This window comes from Apium graveolens, chromosome 8 (genome assembly GCF_009905375.1).
Source record: "Apium graveolens cultivar Ventura chromosome 8, ASM990537v1, whole genome shotgun sequence".
Classification (NCBI taxonomy): Eukaryota; Viridiplantae; Streptophyta; class Magnoliopsida; order Apiales; family Apiaceae; genus Apium; species Apium graveolens.
The window spans coordinates 151,088,973-151,111,691 of NC_133654.1; the positions used below are offsets into that span (position 1 = coordinate 151,088,973).

Here is a 22,719-nt window from a genome sequence, read left to right on the forward strand (position 1 = left end):
TGACCTTGATCTTTATCATGAGCTTGATAAAGATCACATAGGATGGGGCCTTAACCAAACACATTTACTTTATTGCACTTTACATTTACTTGTTTATTTAATTTTATATATGAGATATATGCCTATGTTTACCATGCGATGATAGATTTAGGTGAACTTAAATCAATATAAGGCGTGCTCTAGAAAATCTAGAATAGGAATCGTTTCTTGCCTTAACAATAATATTATGAATACAATCATGAGATTCTTGTGTTTATGAAACACGTAATTACATATGAATTTTCTAGGGCTGTAATTCGAGCCGAGCTTTTTTGAGCTCGACTCGATTAACTCGGCTCGGCTCGACTCGAACTCGTTATCGAGCTCGAGCTCGAACAAGATTTTAGGCTCGATTAAAAACTCGAGTCGAGTCGAGTTTTTTTGAACTCGACTCGAGCTCGACTCGATAAACTCGAACTCGACTCGAACTCGAACTCGGTTAATTTTTTATATTTAATTAATATTTTTATTTTTTATATATGTTATTACTTATATTCTTAATATTACTTATGTTTTTCTATATTTTTATTTGTTTTCCATTAATATAACTTGATGTTATTTTTATTTGTTATTTACATGATTAATGATATTTTATTTTGCTTATATTATTAATATGACTTATGTCTTTCTATATTTGTTATTTACATGATTGATAATTTTTTCTGGATATGTATATATATTTTGATATTGGTAGTCCTTTCTCACTTTGTGTATATTTGAGGGGACCCCTTCCATACATTTATTTATTTGAAAATATTTGCATTTGTTTTTTTTCCAATTGGTTGCTTCAAAGTTCAGATGCATTCCTATATATTGTCCCTTTTTCTACCCAAGGGTGTTTTATTTGTCAACCTTAATATACTAATCATGTCTTCCATAACCTCATTACGATTCTACCATATTTGATTAACAAACTTAACCCTTAACATTGTAATAGTGATACATAAATCCTCAAATTTAGTGTAGTATTGTACTATGATCGTAAAAAGTAACAATGTCACTAAGGAAATTAGAATATTATATCATCAACCACATAATTAAATTCCACAAAACCAGAAGAGATAAAAACATAAACTCATAAAATAATAAGTCAAAACTAATTTTGTTTTGAACTGAATTAGATTTGTATTGCATCAATTATTAATATTTTATAGAAAAATAAGAAGTTATTAATTTTAAAGAGTAAAACAAAAAAGAATCAAGTTGAAGTTGAAATAAATAAAATTGTTATCGAGTTTCGTTTGATTTTATTTTAAAATAAAAAGGACAGTTACGAATTTTACATCAAATAATCTATTCAATATAGGGTTTCTATTTTTTTGTTTAAATCATGAATCTATAGAATATTCCTTTATTTTAGATTCAAAATTTATCATTTATTTCAAAATCTAACGGTCCTTTATAGTAATAATGTATTACTACTATATTGATATTTTATTATAAATTCGATTCATACTTTTGATAGTTGTCTAAATTCTAATTGAGATGTCAACTAATTAGATCTAAATTTACAATTTAGTGATAAGTTAATAGGTATATTATACAACTATGATATAAAGTACACAAAAAAAGTTTTATCATGATGTATTGCTATTAATTAAAATTATTATTTTTATAATTGTTATTTATTAATGATTTAATGTCTATTGCGTACTTTTTTTTAAAAAAAGATAAAAATTACTTTTCTCCCCCGATTCTCGACAATAATAAAATTATCATTTTACTTTATTTATCATATATATAAGATATACAATATACAATATAGAAAAATAAGTACATTTTTAAGAAATATTAAGATAGAGTTAAACAAAATTAATAACATAGATGATTTGAAAATTATACTAACAAAGGTGTTGTTATTTGTTTTCTAGTTTATACATGTATTTGAATATGTTGTTAGATTTACCTCAGAAAACATGTATGTTATTTCGAACATTTATTTATTGTTATTAATAGTGAAACTAATGTTTTTAAATTATAAGTCAAAATTTCAAAAAAAAATATTTTTACGAAGGTAAAAATAAAACTCGAATAACTCGATAAGAACCCGATAACTCGAAAACATGTTAAAAACTCGATAAACTCGTTGGCTCGATAAACTCGATAAGGACTCGATAACTTGAAAATATGTGAAAAAACTCGATAAACTCGAAAACTCGTTAAACTCGAAAACTCGTTGAAAAACTCATTAAGTTCGAAAACTCGCGAACTGCTCGAACTCGGCTCGTGTATTACCCGAGCCGAGCTCGAACACATAATTCAGGCTCGATTATTTTCAGGCTCGACTCGACTCGATAAAAAAAGCTCAAACTCGATTGTAAAAAACTCGAACTCGGCTCGACTCGGCTCGAATTACAGCCCTAGAATTTTCAATATTGAGAGAAAGGATGATTCTGTCAAAAGCAGATTTCTATCTGTAAGAAAGGGGCATTAAGTGACACCTCTTGACAATGCTCCCCCCGATCTGGGAATCATCTTATTATCGATTATTGATTTGAAATATTTAATTTAAAAGGAAGAATATCTTTATGATATTATTATGATTGTAACATAATATAATCCCAGCATGGTAGAAAGTAGTTCTTATTTTTAAATCATTGTCGTTTCGTGCTACAGTCGAGGGCTTTGATTTCGAAATAAGAAATACTTGTCTATTATATAAAGATGTGTACATTGAATTAGAATCTAAAGGTCGTTACGTGCTACAGCCGTGGGCCGTTGGAGACTAATTCAATTGTACGAAATGTTGGGTTAGACTTGACTTAGAATATTGAGTTTGTCGTGCTACAACCGTGACTCAATTATTCAAGAGGCTAAATTTTTATTAGGGAATAACATAAGATATAATCGACAAGAGTTGTCTGCCTATTGAACATCACATGACATTTCGTGCTACAGCCGAGGTTGTGTGATGGAATGTAGGATCCTTATTCCCACTAGCATTATGAATGCTTAATTTTCACTTAGGGGTTGTATAAATTATATAAACTAGTGGGAGCCACTTATGAATAAAGACCCGATTCATATAGTGTCTTGAAATGAAATTGAATATTTGCTAAGTGTTGTTATGTGTTCATCATTTACAAATTTACTATATTCGTTATGTCTTCTGCACTATCACTCCGGAGTATACTAGATGCTCACAAGTTGACTGGTCCTAATTTTGCTGACTGGCTTCGAAACTTGAGAATTGTTCTCAGGGTTGAGAAGCTCGAATATGTGCTTGACTCACCTAAGCCTACTGAACCTGCTAGCGATGCACATAATGATGAACATGTTGTATATCGTAAATGGATAGATGATGCAAATGTTTCTCAATACATCATGCTAACTTCCATGAACATTGAGCTACAGAAGCAACATGAGCATATGGATGCTCACACTATCCTTATGCATCTACAAGAGTTGTATGATGTGGCAGGGAGGACAGCTCGATATGAGATATTGAAGGAACTGTTTGGTTGTAGGATGTCTGAGGGATCATCTGTGAATGACCATGTACTTAAGTTGATCAATTTGATTGAACATCTTGGACAACTTGGTTTTGCCATGGATGGGGAGCTGAGCCAAGACTTGGTCTTGCAATCACTTCCGAGTTCGTTCTCGCAGTTTGTTATGAACTTTCACATGAATAAACTGGATGTCAGCCTGCCTGAACTCCACAACATGTTGAAGACTGCGGAATCGAATTTCCCCCTAAGAAGAGTTCTGTTCTTCTAATTGGTGAAGGTTCCAATCCTAAGAAAAGGAAGAAGAAACCTTCCAAGAAGAAGAAAGTAGTTGAGAAAAAGCCGGTTCCACCAAAAGCTGAAGACCCCAAGAGCAAAGATGTTTGTTTTCACTGTAACAAGGTGGGGCACTGGAAGAGGAACTGCAAGGTTTACCTTGCAGAATTGAAGAAGAAGAAGGGTAATGAGACTACCGCTTTTGATTCAGGTATGTTCATGATCGAAGTTAATATGTCACCAAATCAAATTTCTACTTGGGTATTAGATACCTCCTGTGGTTCTCATATTTGCAATTCGTTGCAGGGACTAAGGAGAAGTAGGACTCTTGAAGAAGAGGAGGTGATTTTAGGGATGGGAAATGGAGCAAGAGTTGCTGCTGAAGCTATAGGATCATTTCATTTACATATGCGCACGGGAAAGACTATTGTTCTAAATAATTGTTATTTTGTTCCCTCGATTGTGAGGAATATTATTTCTATTTCATGTTAGACTTGGCTGGATTTTCGTTTGTTATTCAGAATAATAAATGTCCAATTCTTAGAGATAACGATCTTTATGGAAGTGGTATTTAAATAATGGTCTGTATGTATGTGACGTAGAGCATAATTTACTACAAATTGAACATACTAATAAAAGAAAAAGGGATGATGAAAATCTCACTTTCTTGTGGCACTGCGGACTTGGTCATATTAGTGAAAATAGACCGCGGACATTGCATAAAGAAGGGTTACTTGACCCCTTTGATTTTGAATCATATCCTACATGCGAGTCTTGTCTATTGGGTAAAATGACCAAATCTCCATTTAGTGGACATGGAGAGAGGGCTGCAGATTTGCTAGGATTGGTACACACAGATGTATGTGGACCAATGTCTACGCAAGCCATGGGTGGATTTTCATACTTTATTGCTTTCATAGATGATCAATCTAGATTCAAATATGTGTATTTGGTGAAACACAAGTCTGAAGCCTTTGAAAAGTTCAAAGAATATAAGTATGAAGTGGAGAAACAAACCAAACATAGTATTATAACTCTTCGATCAGATCGAGGTGATGAATACTTGAATGGAGAGTTTCTAGCTTATCTCAAAGAAAATGGTATAGTCTCCCAGTGGACTCCTCCATATACTCCACAGTTGAATGGGGTATCTGAAAGGAGAAATCGAACTTTGTTTGACATGGTTCGGTCCATGATGAGCTATGCGAATCTTCCAGTATTCCTGTGGGGTTATGCATCGGAAACCTCAGCATATTTACTGAATAAGGTGCCTTCCAAATCTGTTCCTCAAACTCCATATGAGATATGGAAAGAAAGGAAACCAAGTCTTAAACACGTTAAGATTTGGGGATGTCCAACTTATGTCAAGAAAGTTGACCCAGATAAGCTGGAATCTCGATCTATAAAATGTAATTTTGTAGGATATCCTAAAGAGACTTTAGGGTATTACTTTTACACCGATCATCGGGTGTTTGTCTCCAGACATGCTACCTTCTTGGAAAAGCAGTTTATCCTTGAAGGAAACAGTGAGAGCAAAATTGAACTTGATGAAGTTCAAGAAGCACAAACTACTACGGATCAAGTGGAAACACCTGTTCAGACTGAACAACCTTCTGTGGAACAGCCCATTCGTAGGTCAGGGAGAGTGTCTCGCCAACCTGAGAGGTATTATGGCCTTCTCATTGAGAATGAAAATGAGTTGTCAATCATTGATGATGACGACCCTGTGACCTATAATGAGGCTATGAGTAGTGTTGACTCATAGAAATGACATAGTGCCATGAAATCAAAAATGGAATCTATGTATACCAACCAAGTATGGACTCTGGTTGAGGTGCCTGAAGGTGTTAAGCCTATTGGGTGTAAGCGGGTATACAAAAGAAAGATTGGAGCAAATGGGCAGGTGGAGACCTATAAGGCCAGGCTCGTGGCAAAAGGATTCAGACAAAGTCAAGGGATTGACTTTGATGAAACTTTTTTTCCTGTAGCCCTGTTAAAATCAATTCGGATTTTGCTTGCGATTGCTGCTTACTACGACTATGAGATCTAGCAAATGGACGTGAAAACGGCCTTCCTCAATGGGGAACTTGAAGAGGAAGTGTATATGACACAGCCAGAGGGTTTTCTTTCCAAGGGAAATGAACACCTAGTGTGTAAGCTGCTGCGAACCATATATGGTTTAAGACAAGCTTCTCATAGATGGAACATCCGTTTTGATGAGACAATCAAATAATTTGGTTTTATCAAAAACATAGATGAACCATGTGTCTACAAGAAGGTTAGTGGGAGCGCGGTAACATTTCTTATATTGTGTGTGGATGACATACTTCTTATAGGAAATGTTTTGCGACGCTTTCATCAGATTAGGGAGATTGTTTAAAGAGGAGATGTCAACGTCAAGAGAGTTGACACATATAATAACATAGCAGACCCTTTAACAAAGCCACTTTCTTAAAGTCACTTTGATCGTCATAAAGACAAGATGGGTATTAGATACCAGAGTGATTGGCTTTAGTACAAGTGGGAGATTGAAAGAGATGTGTCCTAAGTCCAATCATGTATGATGATTTAGGAATAACTTTTATGTAATATGTTTTGATTTCATTGATATTAATAAAAGACTTGTTTTGGTTTTATTGCGTGCTTTATCTATTTAAGTGTTTAAATAAGATATACCATAGTTTAGAGTAAAGCTTTTATGGATTATGATGAGATCATAATAATGAGACCTAAAAGATGATAACTCTGAACTTAAACATTTCCTGGTCGTAGGATTACTAACTGGTAATTAGTAATTCGCAAAGATCTGTACATACTATACTTGCTTCATTATGAAGGATGTCTGTTCTCATAGACATTTGTGTGGTGACACTATATCTAGTATGTAGGTGCTTACTATAGAATAAGTTCACTGAACATGACTCACACAGCTGAACAACTGATGGAGTTCACTCACGTGTCAGCAGATGTTCACATAGTGATAGTTGTACAAGTATCCTTAGACTTGAGGTCATCATAGTCATCTTGTGTACACTGAACTATACTTTGGTTTAGTTCTTAGTCTCTAGGGACAATAATAAGGGCTCTACTGGGTGTAGGAATTTGTACACGAAGATAGTGTATGATCAATAAAGGATCTACCCCTTCCATTGAAGGAAGAGAATGTTCAATGCGGATCCACTTATGCTAGTTCAGGAATCTCTGGCCAGAGTGAATAAAATTAGAAAGGAGTTTCTAATTTACATTAATTAGAACTAAGCATAGTGAATGGGAAAGAATATGATTAAATAAGATAGGCTTGACACAAGTTCCATGCCTTGTATTTAATCGTGACATTGCAGGGTAGAAAGAATTTATTGTACGGTAACTACTCACTGAATAGGTTCTTGGTATTCTAAGCAGTGAATTCGTATTATCCGGATAGTCGCGATATGCTGAGAAGTATCCCTCACAATGTAGAATTAATATGATTAATTTATAAATTAATCATATTTAATGAATTAGAGAAATTATATAAATAATGATTAAATAGTTTTATTATTATTTATTTCTACTACCGGCTTAATATTGAACCTACAGGGTCACACCATAAAAGAGAATGATTTAATGGTGGAGGAATTAATTAATAATGGCTGGTAATTATTTATTTGTGAAATAAATAATTAATTAGCAGATTTAATAATTGATTAAATGAGGTTTAATTAATTCTAAATATTATTAATTAAGAATTTAATTTTGGAAATTAAATCAAGTGAGAGAATTATTTTTCTAAAGTATTTAGAAAAGGGATTAATGATTAAAAAGTGTTTTAATTATTAGTTAATCGGTTAATTAGAATAATCAATTAAAGGGTTAATAATAATAATATTTTATGGAAAATTTTCAGCTGAAAATTTTGCCTATAAATATACTATTATAAACCCTATTTGCCTCAACCCAAATAAAAACCCTAATTCTAAAGTAGAAATAGAGGGAGGCAACTAATTCTCTCAACCTCTTCCTCCTCCATCACATTGTACTCTTGGTGGATACTGGTGGAGTGCTTCACACTTGAGGAGCAGCTGCTAGGGATTTCCGATCGTCGTTCTTGGATCGCTATTAAAGACCTCCATCTTTACATTAACGTAAAGCTTCTTAAGGTAAACATACTGAACTACGAATTAAATATTATTTTTCGCATGGATCCTGCGGAGGGTTTCGGTTTTTTTTAAGATTTAAATTTACGTTTTCGTTGGGTTTATGTGCTAAAAATCCTTCACTCTCTCCTTAAACTCTGTGAGCAGGGTATAATCACCAGTCATGTGTCTTGAACAACCACTATCCAAGTACCAAAGATTCTTTTTGTTTCCCTACACACATCAAAATCAAATCAAGTTGATTTTGGTACCCAAGTTTCCTTGGGTCCTGCCTTGTTAGCTTTCTTTTTCTGCTTCTTAGGCTTTATCTTATTTGACTTGGGGATTTCAGATTTATCCTTGGTCATTTGAGTTGGACCTTTGAAACCATTCATTGCAACATAATTATCATGCATATTATAATCAACAGGGAATGGCATGCTATTAGTAAACATGTTATTCCAATATGGCATGCTAAATGGCATTTGTGGTATACTAAATGCAGCATAATAAGGGTTAGGTGCAAATGGCATGTTAGCAAACTGTGCATTCATATTCTGTGTAGAGATAGCATTCATAGGCATGGGAGACATGGCATTCATGTTAGGAAAGTGAGGTGGCACAGACATGGAAGTAGGCATGGCAGATTTATAATTAACAGACAGATGATTTACACTACCACACTTGACACAGATTTATCTAGGAGCATATTTATCAGGTGTGTAGTTATTGTCTTTGTTAATCCTTACTTTACCATTTCTATTATTTTTCTTTTTAGTCTTTGTTTTTACCTCTATCTTTTCAAGTCTTTCACTTAACTGTTTGACAATCATGTGACCAATATTAGCCTTTTTCCCTTTTTTAACCTGACTTGATTCTCCTGAAACAAATTTCTTGGAAACAGACCCATACTTTTCATTTAACTTAACAAGTTTGGCTTTACTAATAGGCTTGCTCACAGCCGACGGATGAGGATTTTCATCATTCGACGGATAACCCTTTTTGCTATCCGACGGATGATCCTCATCATCCATCGAGTCTACATCTGTTAGCACTCCTTCTACCAAATTTGGTTCTAGTTTCTCTTTGTTCTTTTTCCAGGCTGCAATACAGAAAGACTCAATTCCTTGAACCTTGGTGATTTGAGCATGGACATCCCTAGATGTTTTCCACACCTTAATCACCTCCTGTTCATGCTTGAGTTGCTTATTCAAAATCTCTTCTTTCTTCAAGGACTCGGTTAATTCCTCCTTGGCAATCTTACACTCAATTCTTAACTTTTCAAAATTAATGAACTGAGACTCAAGCACATTATTCCTCTCACTTAAAAACAAATCGTTTTCTTTGATTTTAGCATTTTCTTTAGTGAGAGACTTAAGTGTAACACGCAAATGATATAACTCTGTAGACATGTCATTTATGGCATCATTACACTCAGCTTTAGATAAATGTGCAAGGTTTGTAGTATATTTCTTAATTACTTGAAGAACTTGTTTCTGTCTCATCAGACTTGGCCATTAGGGCTAGATTAACATAGCTGACATCTTCATCTTCATCCAGACCATCTGCTGCCCAGTCATTTTCTTGTGTTATGAAAGCCCTTTCCTTTTGTTTGAGCAGTTCAAAGTATTTTTGCTTATAATCAACAGGCTCAAACTTTTTCTTACTGGAATCTGACTTTCTACACTCACTGGAAAAATGCCCTGCCAAGCCACATTTGAAACATTTGAATTTTGATTTATCCACCATGTTTCTATTTGGCTTGGCTGCTCCAAAGTTCTTCTTGAACTTGAGCTTGGAAAATCTCCTGGAAAGAAATGTTAGGTGTTCTTCAATTTCCTCCATGTCATCTCGGCTCAAAGAATCTTCATTCTCAGCTACCAGCCCTTTGCCCTTGCTTCCACAGACCCTTGAAGTTGACTCAACAGCTTCCATCTTCTCTTCCTTCTCTTTTTCCAACTCAGCAACTAGTGGAATGGATCCTCCTTTATTCTTTCCTCTCTCCATCCTCTCATCTTGCTCTATTTCAAGCTCATAAGTTTTCAGGACGCCGTACAGTCTCTCCAAAGTAAACTCCTTATAATCTTGTGAGTTTCTTAATGAGACTGTCATTGGTTTCCATTCCTTTGGAAGAGATCTAAGGAATTTCAGATTGGAGTCTTTTGTCTGATAGACCCTTCCATGCAGCTTTAGAGCATTTAGCAGTTTTTGAAACCTACTAAAAACGTCAGTGAGAGACTCACTTTCGTCATTATGAAAATGCTCATATTGCTGAATCAGTAGCTGCATCTTGTTTTCTCTAACTTGCTCAGTGCCATCACAGATGATCTGTATAGTATCCCAAACATCCTTGGCAGTTTTGCAGTTGATAATGTTTTCAAACATATCACCATTAACTCCATTAAATAGGATATTCATGGCCTTTTTATCCTTCCTGACTTGTTCAATGTCAGAATTAGACCATTCATGCCTTGGCTTAGGGACAGATGTCTCATTTCCTGTTGCAGCTCTCATTGGAACATGAGGGCCTCTTTCTATGCAGCCCACATAGGCCTCATCTTGAGAAAGGAAATGAAGATGGATCTTTACCTTCCAATGATGGTAATTATCTTTATCCAGAAAAGGAATCTTGACTCCAACATCCTTCTTATTCATCTTGCTGTATTGTTTTGATCTTTAAACTCTTTGTAAGTTAAGAGCTCGCTCTAATACCAATTGTTAGTCCCTCAACAATATGACAACAATTACAGAAGGGGGGTTGAATGGAATTCTTAAAACTTTTTCTTGAAATAAAAATGTTCTAACTCGAATATATATATGTGTGAATTGATTAGCACAATGCGGAATAGTTACTTAAATGAATCAAAACACAAGTAATTAAAAACAAGAGTCTTTAAAAACTTTCTAGTGGATTTGAATGATTCCACCAGAGATATATATATATCATATATCGAGAGAACCCTGTTTACAAAATGCTCACAGCTACTTACAAATATTGAACAACTAAGAGTACAGAGAAATGCTAAGAATTCTGCTTACAAATGTTTCTCTGCTTGTATCTTAGATAATTCCCTAGTTGCTACTTCTTGGTTTATATATATCACCAAGATTACAAAGTAATGAGACAGGATAATAAAACAAAAACTATCTAGTCTATTACAATGTTACTTCATTACTATATTCCAGCATTCTTAAATATCTTCATAATAGCATAGAAATGGCAATGTTTCTTTGTTCTCGAAAAACCAGTTGAATAGGCTTCCACATTCCATTTGCATCCACTCGACGCATGTGACTGTGTTGTCACTATCAACAGATATTTGAATTCTTTATCCGTCGGGTTCATGATCATCCGTCGAGATATTGATCATCCGTCGGGTTCTTGATCATTCGTCGAATTCATTGTTTGTTCATCTGTCGGGTAGCAATCAGGCACTTGACTTCATTTCACTTATACAGAATTACAAGACATCATCTATGTACAATTAATCAACCTATTCTGCATATCTAACTAAGGTCAACATGATTCAAATACTACTACAGATTCTAAAAAATATGTATGCAGAAATGTGCTACTGACTTATTGTTACATAAGCTACTCACTCGATGGATAATAAGTCATCATCCGTCGGGACTATATTGAGTCATCCGTCGGGACTATAAACCTTATCCGTCGAGTGCTACATAATTTCACTAAGTAAAATCTACCAAGGTGTTTTGTTCATGTGATCATCAAGTACACAACATATACACAATAATCTTTGACCCATCCTTACTTAAGATTAAGTTCAAGATTCTTTTAGAATATAGTGGTAAACCTAGTTTTGGTGGAAGTATTGTTGTAATCTTGATGTTTAGCTAAGTAGATTTAAGGTTGATTGTTGTTGCCTCAAGAACATGATGTTATTGAGAGGATTTAGTGTGATGATGATGATATGTTGATTGTTGGTGGTAGTATGAAGATTTAAGGCATGAACGAAACTTCGATCGTAACCGTAATCTCGCTCAAACGAACAAAATCTAACTTTAAGATTTTGCAGAAAGTCCCGAAGATGTAAACTGTAGTTTCTTTAAAAATAACCCTTGATTATGATAGACAATGTTATAAGTATCGTTTAAGTGCTTGTTACAGATCAAAAGTTATGGCCGTTTTACTAAAAGTGATTTATGCGACAAAAACTGCTACGAATTATGAACTTTGAAAATAAAAAAGATCGACTTAAAAATGTTCATAAATCATGAAATGTTTACAGAGAGTAGTAAATTGAGTTTCCTAACGTCCATAAAAATTTCAAATGAAAACAATGATTTTTCAATTTTATAAAAATATCGGAGCCGAGACCGCGCTATTAGAAAATCGTAGAATCCATAAGCGAATCCGACGAGGAAAATGAAAACGGACTTAAGACACTTCAAAAAAAAGGATAGGAACATAATAGTACAAGGAATTAAAGAAATAATAAGGGTAGTATAAGTTGAGAGAGTGCATAATAAGTAGCGCATGAGTGCGAGTCACCGTAAATTAGAACGGGACCTAACAAAATGAATTTTGTTTATGTTTATAGATTTCCGAGCGGAACCTAGAGCATCCTCCACCTCGAGATACCAAGGAAAGTTTACGAACCCAAATCCATTTACTGTTATGTTGTGAAAGGATTGTTTTATTATCATTGCATAAATACCATGCTTTCCATGATACGTAGTAATTGCATTTTCGCATAATGTAGCGATGTTGTACGATAAGTATATATCGTAAAATGTTTAATTCCGCTATAAGCGTGACGTATTATTATAAGACCGAGAGTCGGTCGGGATTTCAAAATAAAAACCCAGGATTCATTTCGGTGATATTATAGGACGATTAAAAGTCCATAGTGGTTACGTATTAAGGGACACAACGTCTACTTACGAAACATTAAATACCTCAAACTTTTATTGAAATAATTTCCAAAGATCGTATTCCCTCAACTTTGTTTTATTGTTCGAATAATAAATATTATATACCTATTCATTTATTATGGGAGAAGCATATTCCAACTGTCATTTATTTCAAACCCAATTGAACATTAAAGATTATTAAATTACATAAACATAAATTAGTTGAGGAATATTATTTTAAATATTCTTTTAAATTAAAATCATTCAAGGTTTAATTATTTATCGATTAATATTTATTTATTTATTATTTATTAAATGATTTATTTATGATTTAAAAATCATAAAACCTGATTTAAAATACTTTCTGATTTTCGGAAAATCATTCGAATAATTTTAGATCGTCCAAGAATATTATCTTGACTTATTTTAAATATTTTGAATATAGTTTCTAAAGAAATTCCCTCTTATTTAATTATCTGTTGACAACGGTCAACTCACATCCTTAGTACTTCCTCCAAAAAATTTGGAAGTACATATACATATACATATATACGCTAATAAAAAAAGTTCTTTCTATCAACAAGCAAAATGCTTGGGGGAACTTCGATGTGGTTTGAGTTCTCGAGATTTGATAGAATTCATTTAATGGACAAGAAGGGGTAGACTCTAGTACTATATGTCCCAGATGGACTACCAAAGGTACCGCAGGCGAAGGTACTCTTTGTACTCAGGAACTTGTGAAGTATGTGTATACCCAAAATGGGACACGTAGCCCGAATGCGGCCAGGGTGATAACCTGGATACAAAGGTGTCGTCCTTCTACTAGTAGAAAAGGTTACTATTTCCGTAGTATGACTGATCATCGTATGCGGTTGCTCCAGCGAATGTTCTATTCTTCCAATTGGAATTGTGATGCAATACCGTAACCCAAGCCTAGGTGCTGGGTTTACCATTAAGGTATTTGCAGGATAATAAATCCACTAAAGAATCGTTTTCAAAAGAAGGTGCGTATCACCAATGAAAACTATTTTGGAATAAAATATAAATATTATATATGACGTTTTACTTGAGTTTATTATACAGTCATTTCATAATGTACATTATTATGCTGGGCATTATAGCTCACACTTGTTTTCTTAAATTGACACAACACAACAGTGAATCAAAATGCCTATCATGAAACTCACAGCCTGGAAACGGGTAGGAAATGGCTAGCTGTTCTGTAGGTTGTTTGGTGTTGTACCACAGGTAGACCGAATAAGATGGATTGGTTTTCAGTTGCTTTTAGTTCGGCTTATTTACAAGTATGACTTATGTAAGTTAATTAATAAGAAACAAATATTTGGCCGACGGACTAGCCTTACTTAAAGGTTATTCCCGGTAAGACTTAATTACTTTTGGGTTATAATAATTATCACTTTGTGGTTTGATTTACTCTAGTAATGAATGGTTCGTTTCCAAGAAAATAACCTATAAGTGTATGTGTGTGTGATTAGTGTAGGGTCGTAAAGTGTGAGTATTTATATATTGTGATGTGAGGTATGTGGTATATAATGATTTAGATGGTGTGGCCACAGAGATCCCTGACCCCGGATTTTGGGGTGCCGCTGAAATGGTATCAGAGCCCTAGGTTATCAAATCTTGGAAATGATTAGGACGTAAAATATGTAGACATAAGAATAATAAATAATCAATTAGAGCTCAAGTCGAGTTCGTCGTCAGGCTACATGGGTAGTCTTGGCAGTTTTACCCTCAAGGGAATTCCGACTCGAAGTTAGTAACACCTTGCCTATTGTTTCAGGTACTAGTGGAGCCTATGGGGGAGGTTGACCCTATTGATGATGTTATGGCCCCTAAGCGTGACCCTACTCCCGAGCCGGAGGACCCACCCGTTGATGACTCAGATGATGACCCTACTGAGGATGCCCCGGAGGAGGAGACTGACCTTCATATCCCCATAGCTGATGACGTTGAGATACCCTAGGGAGATGGCTTAGGCCGGAGGGATGTAGAGATGTACCATCTCCCGATTGTTCGTTCTCCTACACCACACCCAGGAATGTAGGGCCCTTTTCCCTATACTGATGATGGCGAGAAGGATGGGATGGACGCGCAAACCTACGAGGCTTATGATATATCCTCTAGCAACCCAGACTCACCTCTACCACCCCCGGCGACCGTACATGTAGCTGTACACGATTGGATAGTGGCTCATCTTAACACTGAGCTCACCGCGGCATCTGCCCGCATCATAGAACTATGACAGGCGCTGACAGCTAAGAGAGCCATCAGACTAGGATATCCAAGGGACTTCAGAGCTGCTTCCCCGGCCATAACCCGCAGGGAGATTGATGGGATTGAGCTTCATACCCGGGTTTAGATGAGGATGATGACTATTGGAGGATACATCCCGGTAGTTGATGCAGAGCTGATGTTGGCAGGAGTGATGAGGAGGGTGCGTGACCTCACGCTCGGTGACAGTGACTGAGGGACTAGTGACCATTTATGGACCTTGAAGAAGGCTGGGTGACTTGTCACCCATTTTGATATGATAGTCAGTAGTAGATAGCTGATAAGTGGATTTTATATCCACTTGGAATGCTTTATTACAAGCTTAAATTGGTGTTTTGGACTTAAGTTGTTGGTATTTTAATGTGTTTTTGTGTTATTGCATTTCAGGTATCAATTATATGAAGAAAAGATCTTTTAAAGGAAATATGATGAAAAGTGATCAGAATTAGAAACCAAGGTCATTGTCAAGTTGTAGAGAATCTCAATAGCTTCGCGTGGGCAGTTGAATCGCCTAATTCTGACGAGTAGAACTCAAGTTATGGTCAAAACAAGATTCATCAGAATATTGTCCCAGTCAGTAGCTGAGCGCCCGCTCAGCAGAGCTGAGCGCCCGCTCAGAGAGCTGAGCGCCCGCCCAGGAGAGCTGAACGGCCGCTCAGGGCGCGGCTGGTCGCTGATTTCGCTGAAAAAGCCTTTTTTGAGTGGAATTTGACGATTTTAAGGGTCCAGGTCCACTAGGGGCGTATATATACTTTTAAAAAAGGGTTTTCATTATCCGGGAAGATTGGGATACGAAGGAGAAGGCCTAGAAGCACAGAACAACTCCGAAAAAGAAGATCTTGTTTTTAACTTGTGATTCTTTGAATTAGTTGTAACTTTGGATGCTCGTTTTCTTTCTTGTTGAACCTAGATCTCGTTTATTCATACTTTAATTATTTTTCAGATTATTATGACCTTGTTTATACCATGCTTTCATATGAACCCATGGTGACGATGAGTTCTTCCCTATAGCGAAGACAGCTACACTCAGGAATGCTATTACTCAATTTGCGCAGCAAACGGGAGAATCGCTAAGTGAAGCTTGGAAGCGCTACAAGGAGATGCTTAGGAAGTGTCCTCATCATGGAATTCCTGATTAGATGATCATCACTTGTTTTTACAATGGGTTGGGAGCACAGTCCAAACCCATGCTCGATGCAGCATTTGGCGTAGCATTATGGGCAAAGAGCTATGAGGAAGCTTATGATCTAATTGAACTGATGGCTGCTAATGAATATCAGTATCCAACCCAGAGATATCCACAGGGCAAGGTAGCAGGAGTTTTTGAAGTGGATACAGCTAAGGCTATCACTGCTCAACTAAAGGCATTGTCCATGAAGATCGATTATCTGGCTAACTATGGTGTTAAGTAGATAATTAGTGTTTGTGAGCTGTGTGCAGGTCCGCATGCGACAGAGCAATGTGCTATATCTAGCGACTCAGCTCAGTTTGTGAGCAACTTTCAGAGATCGCAGCAACCAGTTCCAGATACTTATCATCCTGACAACTGGAATCATCCTAACTTCAGCTGGAACAACAATCAGAATGCGATGCAACAGCCATTCCAGCAGTTTGCAAATAAGCTGTTCAACCCTCCTGGTTTTCAGCAACAACTCCAACTTCAACAACAAACTCATGATGCAGGTCTATCTTCGAATGAAAAATATGAATTGGAGGAGTTGAGGCTTATGTGCAAAAACCAGGCTCTTATATACCAAAGCCAGGCTAATTCTATCAAGACTCTGGAGAACCAAATAGGGCAAATTGCTAATGCCTTATTGAATCGGCCACCAGAAATGCTTCCTAGTGATACAGAAGCCAATCCAGGAAAGAGACAAGTTGAAGAACATGTGAACGCCATCACCTTAAGGTCTGGAAAGGTCGCAAGCCCCCAAATTCAGCAAGACGAAGAGTCTAAAAAATCTCAAGATTCAGAAAATGCAGTTGTGGCTGAAGAAGAAGTGCAGAAGGAAGCAGAGGTGGAACCAAGGAAGAATATTGTGGAACACACTCCTCCTGAGGGTAATACAGGGGAGAAGCAGATCTATCCTCCACCTTCTTTTCCTAAGAGGTTGAAGAAAAAAAAGCTGGATAAGCAGTTTGAGAAGTTTTTGGAGGTGTTCAAGAAACTTCATATCAATATACCTTTTGCTGAAGCTCTTGAACAGATGCCTAGCTATGCGAGGTTTATGAAAGGTATTCTCGCTCGGAAGGTGAAGCTCGATGACTTAGAGACCGTTGCTCTCACGGAGGAATGTATTGCTATGCTGCAACAGAAGTTGCCTCCGAAGTTTAAAGATCCTGGAAGCTTCACTATTCCTTGCACCATCGAAAACTTGTCGTTCGACAAGTGTTTATGTGATTTAGGAGCTAGCATCAATCTGATGCCCTTATCTATCTTCAAGAAGCTTGGTCTGCCTGAGCCGAAACCAACATACATGTCATTGCAACTAGCTGACCGTTCCATCGCTTATCCACGAGGTATAGTGGAGGATGTCTTGGTCAAGGTGGATAAACTCTTCTTCCCAGCTGACTTTGTAATTCTTGATTTCGAGGAAGATAAGAAGATTCCCATTATCTTGGGAAGACCATTCTTGGCTACAGGCCGAACTATGATCGATGTGCAAAAAGGAGAGCTTACGATGAAGGTTCATGATCAGAAGGTCACTTTCAATGTGTTCAAGGAAATAAAGTTACCCACAGCTAAAGAGGAGTGCTTTAAAGTAGAGCAAATTCAGGTTTTGAATGCACCTCCGTGAAAGAGGAAGTTGGATATGCCATTCGATTCTCTTGGGTCAGCAGAGCTGAAAATTTCTCAGGAGCGTTTTGAACCATTTACTCAAGAAGCTCCCATACTTAAGCTAAACCGACATCCAGATCACTTGAGTTATTCATTCTTAGGTGCACCCCCTAACAAGGGGTTGGGATATATCTTTGATGATGTAGAGGGTAGCCGAACGGATCCTCCAGTGCCTATAGAGGGTTCTTCTCATGTGTAGCAGGTAGTTGATAGGACTGGTGTTGGTGATGAGCAGTACAAGCGAGTGACTAGGCGTATGGAGGCCATGCACGACATTCACCATCATTTTGCTGCAGATTTGACACATGCTTTCGGTACTGTTGTTCGAGACACTGGTGGCGAGGTTAATTGGCCACCTGATCCTCCACCCGAAGAGGGTGATCTTTCCGATGACTAGGTATGCCTGAAATCCTTATTATTACCTTCAATGAGGACATTGAAAATTTTAAGTTTGGGGGTAATAATGTAAGGATTAGTAGTGTGTGTCCATATAGATTCATATAGATTCATGTTGCATGTTTAGTTGTAGTTCATTCATATTTTTGTATGATTGTTCATTTAGGACATATTTGTTTGTTTTTATGTGATTTCATATTGTTGCATTTGCATGCACATTTAGCATGATTTCTTAAGATGAACTATGATATTTGATAAGTTGATGTTGATTTGAGTGTGGTGATGAGGAATAGAGGGATGTTTAAGTCTTAATGAATTGATTTGCATGCCAGAAATAAATATTTTCACAAATTCTTATAGGGTTGCTTTTGATCTAGATCATGATCATACTTGTTTGTTAGTGAGATTTAATCACTTGGTTATATTTAGAATTTGTGATATTCTCGTAATGACGTAAAAACACTAATTTTTTTTATCTGGAGAAAAACTTGGATTTCATTGCTAGTTGTTGTAAGGCTAGGCGTCAAATGGCTAGTAGCCGGCTCATATTTTTATGAGTAGTCTAGGGTTGAATGAGATGGAGCGAAACACACTCATTCAGAAATTATTGAAAAAAAGAAAAAAAAGAAAAAAGAGAAAAAAAAGAAAGAAAAAAAAGTATATGTTTATGCATAATTGATCAAGAGTGAGCTCTTTAATACTCGAGTTATTAAGTTCTAGGGGACTTTGTGCCTAGTGACCTAAGGCTTTTATAGTCTGGGATCCGCTAACCTAACGCTCGCTATATGGGTATTATTGTATAAGTCTTTTGGGACCTCATTCATTGCACGATCAAATAAACATCTTTGTTATGTGTTCAATAATAGTGTTAATTCTTGTATAACTGTAGTAGAAAGGAGGTGTTGTGAGTCATAATGCGTTTATTGTCTATTCTGTTTATAAACTTTTGATTGTTTCGATGATAGATAAGTTATGCTTATTGATCTAGTATCGAGAGTATATCTGTTAAGCATCCACATACGCACGTTTCTGGTTTGTGACTTGGTTTGTGGGATTTATTCGAGCTCTGTTTAAAGTCATTGCATTCTTAGAGGCATTGGCTTATTCATTTGGTTATGGTTATTCTGAGGGGATCGATTGAATTATCATTTAGTTGCATTCACGTAGTTGCATTCATGCATTAGGTTTATTTTGTAGTTTTGAGTCTGTTTATGCTTGAGGACAAGCATCGATTCAAGTTTGGGGGTGTGATAAGTGGATTTTATATCCACTTGGAATGCTTTATTACAAGCTTAAATTGATGTTTGGACTCAAGTTGTTGGTATTTTGATGTGTTTTTGTGTTATTGCATTTCAGGTATCAGTTATATGAAGAAAAGATCTTTTAAAGGAAATATGATGAAAAGTGATCATAATTGGAAGCCAACGCCATTGTCAAGTTGTAGAGAATCTCAATAGCTTCGCGTGGGTAGTTGAATCGCCTAATTCTGACGAGTAGAACTCAAGTTATGGTCAAAACAAGATTCATCAGAATATTTTCCCAGTCAGTAGCTGAGCGCCCGCTCAGCAGAGCTGAGCGCCCGCTCAGAGAGCTGAGCGCCCGCCCAGGAGAGCTGAGCGGCCGCTCAGGGCGCTGCTGGTCGCTGATTTCGTTGAAAAAGCCTTTTTGAGTGGAATTTGATGATTTTAAGGGTCCAGGTCCACTAGGGGTGTATATATACTTAAAAAAAGGGTTTTCATTATTCGGGAAGATTGGGATACCAAGGAGAAGGCCTAGAAGCATAGAACAACTCCGAAAAAGAAGATCTTGTTTTTAACTTGTGATTCTTTGAATTAGTTGTAACTTTGGATGCTCATTTTTTTTCTTGTTGAACCTAGATCTCGTTTATTCGTACTTTAATTATTTTTCAGTTTATTATGACCTTGTTTATACCATGCTTTCATATGAACCCATGGTGACGATGAGTTCTATTATGGGCTAATCGTTATCATGGGGTTCTAGTGGATTTACTTATGGATTTCAATAATTAATTATTTCGATATCTTGGTGTGTGGTGATTGTATGATATCCTAGTATTGGTTGTGCTTATTCGTCTTATGTGTGTTGCTAACATATAAGATAGCGTGTTAATCTCTATTGAAGCGACAATGAATATAGAGGTTTAGAACTTGCCATGCTAGCATAGGTTCATGTATGTGTATGCATGATTCGTAGGTAACTCTAACCGTTTTACTTTCCCTATGTAATCATTATGGATAACTTATGCTTAAACCGTCATGTTGTCAAATTCTATAGACATATAGGGTCTCAATATAATTGGTGCCTATTCAGCTTCTATCTATTTGTGGATGTCTGGTAGAATGGTACTCGTGCAACGAAAGTTGGCGTTTATCAGTTTTGTGTTATCTGATTAGTGTCATCACCATCACATGCTAAGGTTAAGAACGAAAAGGCTATTGAATGAAGTAGTAATGAAGTTAGAATACCATGTTTGTCATATATATTAATTCAACCTCAATTCTCTTAGTTAATGTTATTTAGTATAATCTCTTATTTTAATCAAAACCCAATTTGTTATTTGTCTTAGCATTGAGAGATAACCATACATTGTTGCATAGGTGCATAAATTGAACTTAACTTAAACCAGTCTCTGTGGGAACGAATCTGATTTATATCTTATACTACTTGCGAACGCGTATACTTGCGTGAATATTAGCGTGTGTTTTCGCCCTAACAATAGTGTTTCTAGCCTTCAGGGTGCACGATTTATGTATTTGCATTTCAGTATTCAGGACAAGTAATGATGTATTATAATCAAGCCATGCATGAACTCAGGTAGTTTTTTTGTCCCCAAAATATAATTGGGAGACCCTATGGTATATATATCTACCAGTTAGTAAGAAATTGATTTCCATATTATTGCATTTGATAAAAACATGCTAGATAATAATTGACATGCTTACATATGAATAAATTAATCCAATGGTAAATTTTTTTGCAACTAAATTCATAATTTTTCATTATCAGAATGATGCCACCCCGTAGAAGAGGAACCAGGGCACAACCTGCAGAATCTGTTAACCAAAAACGGAATGAACCTGACCCTGTAGTGAATGAAGAAAGTGAAGAGGACCTAGACTATAATGAATATGATGAGGAAAAGTACGTAGAAGAAGAGGCTGAGGATACCCATCAGGAGGGGAACCCTATGAATGAGTTGATGGAACTTTTAATAGAAAATCTGAACCAACAACCCATTCCGCCACAGCCGCATGTTGCCCAACAGACTGCAGCCACTGCCTTCAGGGCATTCAAATCCCTCAAACCCCCAGTGTTTCTAGGATCTGCCGACCTCGTTGAAGCACGGGCTTGGCTCAAGGAGATAAAAAAGTCCTTCGAGATACTAAGTGTGGAAGAACGACACAAGACCATTTTCGCTTCTTACATGCTAAAAGGAGAAGCTAATTACTGGTAGGAGTCCAAACGAAACCTAGAAACTGATGCTATGATTCCATGGGATAGATTTAACCGACTGTTCTTAGACAAGTATTTCCCTAGGTTTATGGAAATCCAGATGGAGATTAAGTTTTTGGAGTCGAAATAGGATAAGATGACTGTGGCAGAGTATGAGGCCAAGTTTACTGAGCTATCACGATTTATGCCCGAGTTCGTCAATACCGAAGAGAAGAAAGCGCGAAGGTTTCAGCTTGGTCTGAAATAGTGGATCCAGAACCGAGTGGCAGTACTGAAAGAGATGTGTCCTAAGTCCAATCATGTATGATGATTTAGGAATAACTTTTATGTAATCTGTTTTTGATTTCATTGATATTAATAAAAGACTTGTTTTGGTTTTATTGCGGGCTTTATCTATTTAAGTGTTTAAATAAGATATACCATAGTTTAGAGTAAAACTTTTTATGGATTATGATGAGATCATAATAATGAGACCTAAAAGATGATAACTCTAAACTTAAATATTTCCTGGTCGTAGGATTACTAACTGGTAATTAATAATCCGCAAAGATCGGTACATACTATGCGTGCTTCATTATGAAGGATGTCTGTTGTGGCGCCCTCCAAACCCGGGTCAGAAGTTTGGGGTCCACACACACACACCTTATTTATAACCTGCTTATAACAATAATAAAGATAACAATAATATGCAGTGACCCTATTTACCAACTACCACAGATCGCAACAGGTTAAAGTATGCACACAAGCCACACATCTACTTATATTACATATCGTTCAAATCCCAACCATTTAAACTCAAACTGAGTATTAAACTTTATTACAAACTTTTACAGACTTAAATTATTCCAAAAGAAGCCTACTAGCTCAGCTCTCTCAGCCTGAACCCCTAGCTCTCGCGCTGGACTGGGGATCCTCGTTACCAACTGGTTCCTTTTTAGCTAGAAAGAACATAAACAACATC

General features: G+C 36.3%; 1 non-coding gene across 1 annotated transcript; it reads right to left on the bottom strand.

Annotated features, from left to right (window-relative positions):
• Positions 1 to 16,071: 16,071 nt before the first annotated feature.
• LOC141682027 (small nucleolar RNA R71) lies at positions 16,072 to 16,178 on the bottom strand. Its single transcript, XR_012559431.1, has one exon. It is a non-coding gene; the product is annotated as a small nucleolar RNA R71 (small nucleolar RNA).
• Between the last annotated feature and the right edge of the window lie 6,541 nt (positions 16,179 to 22,719).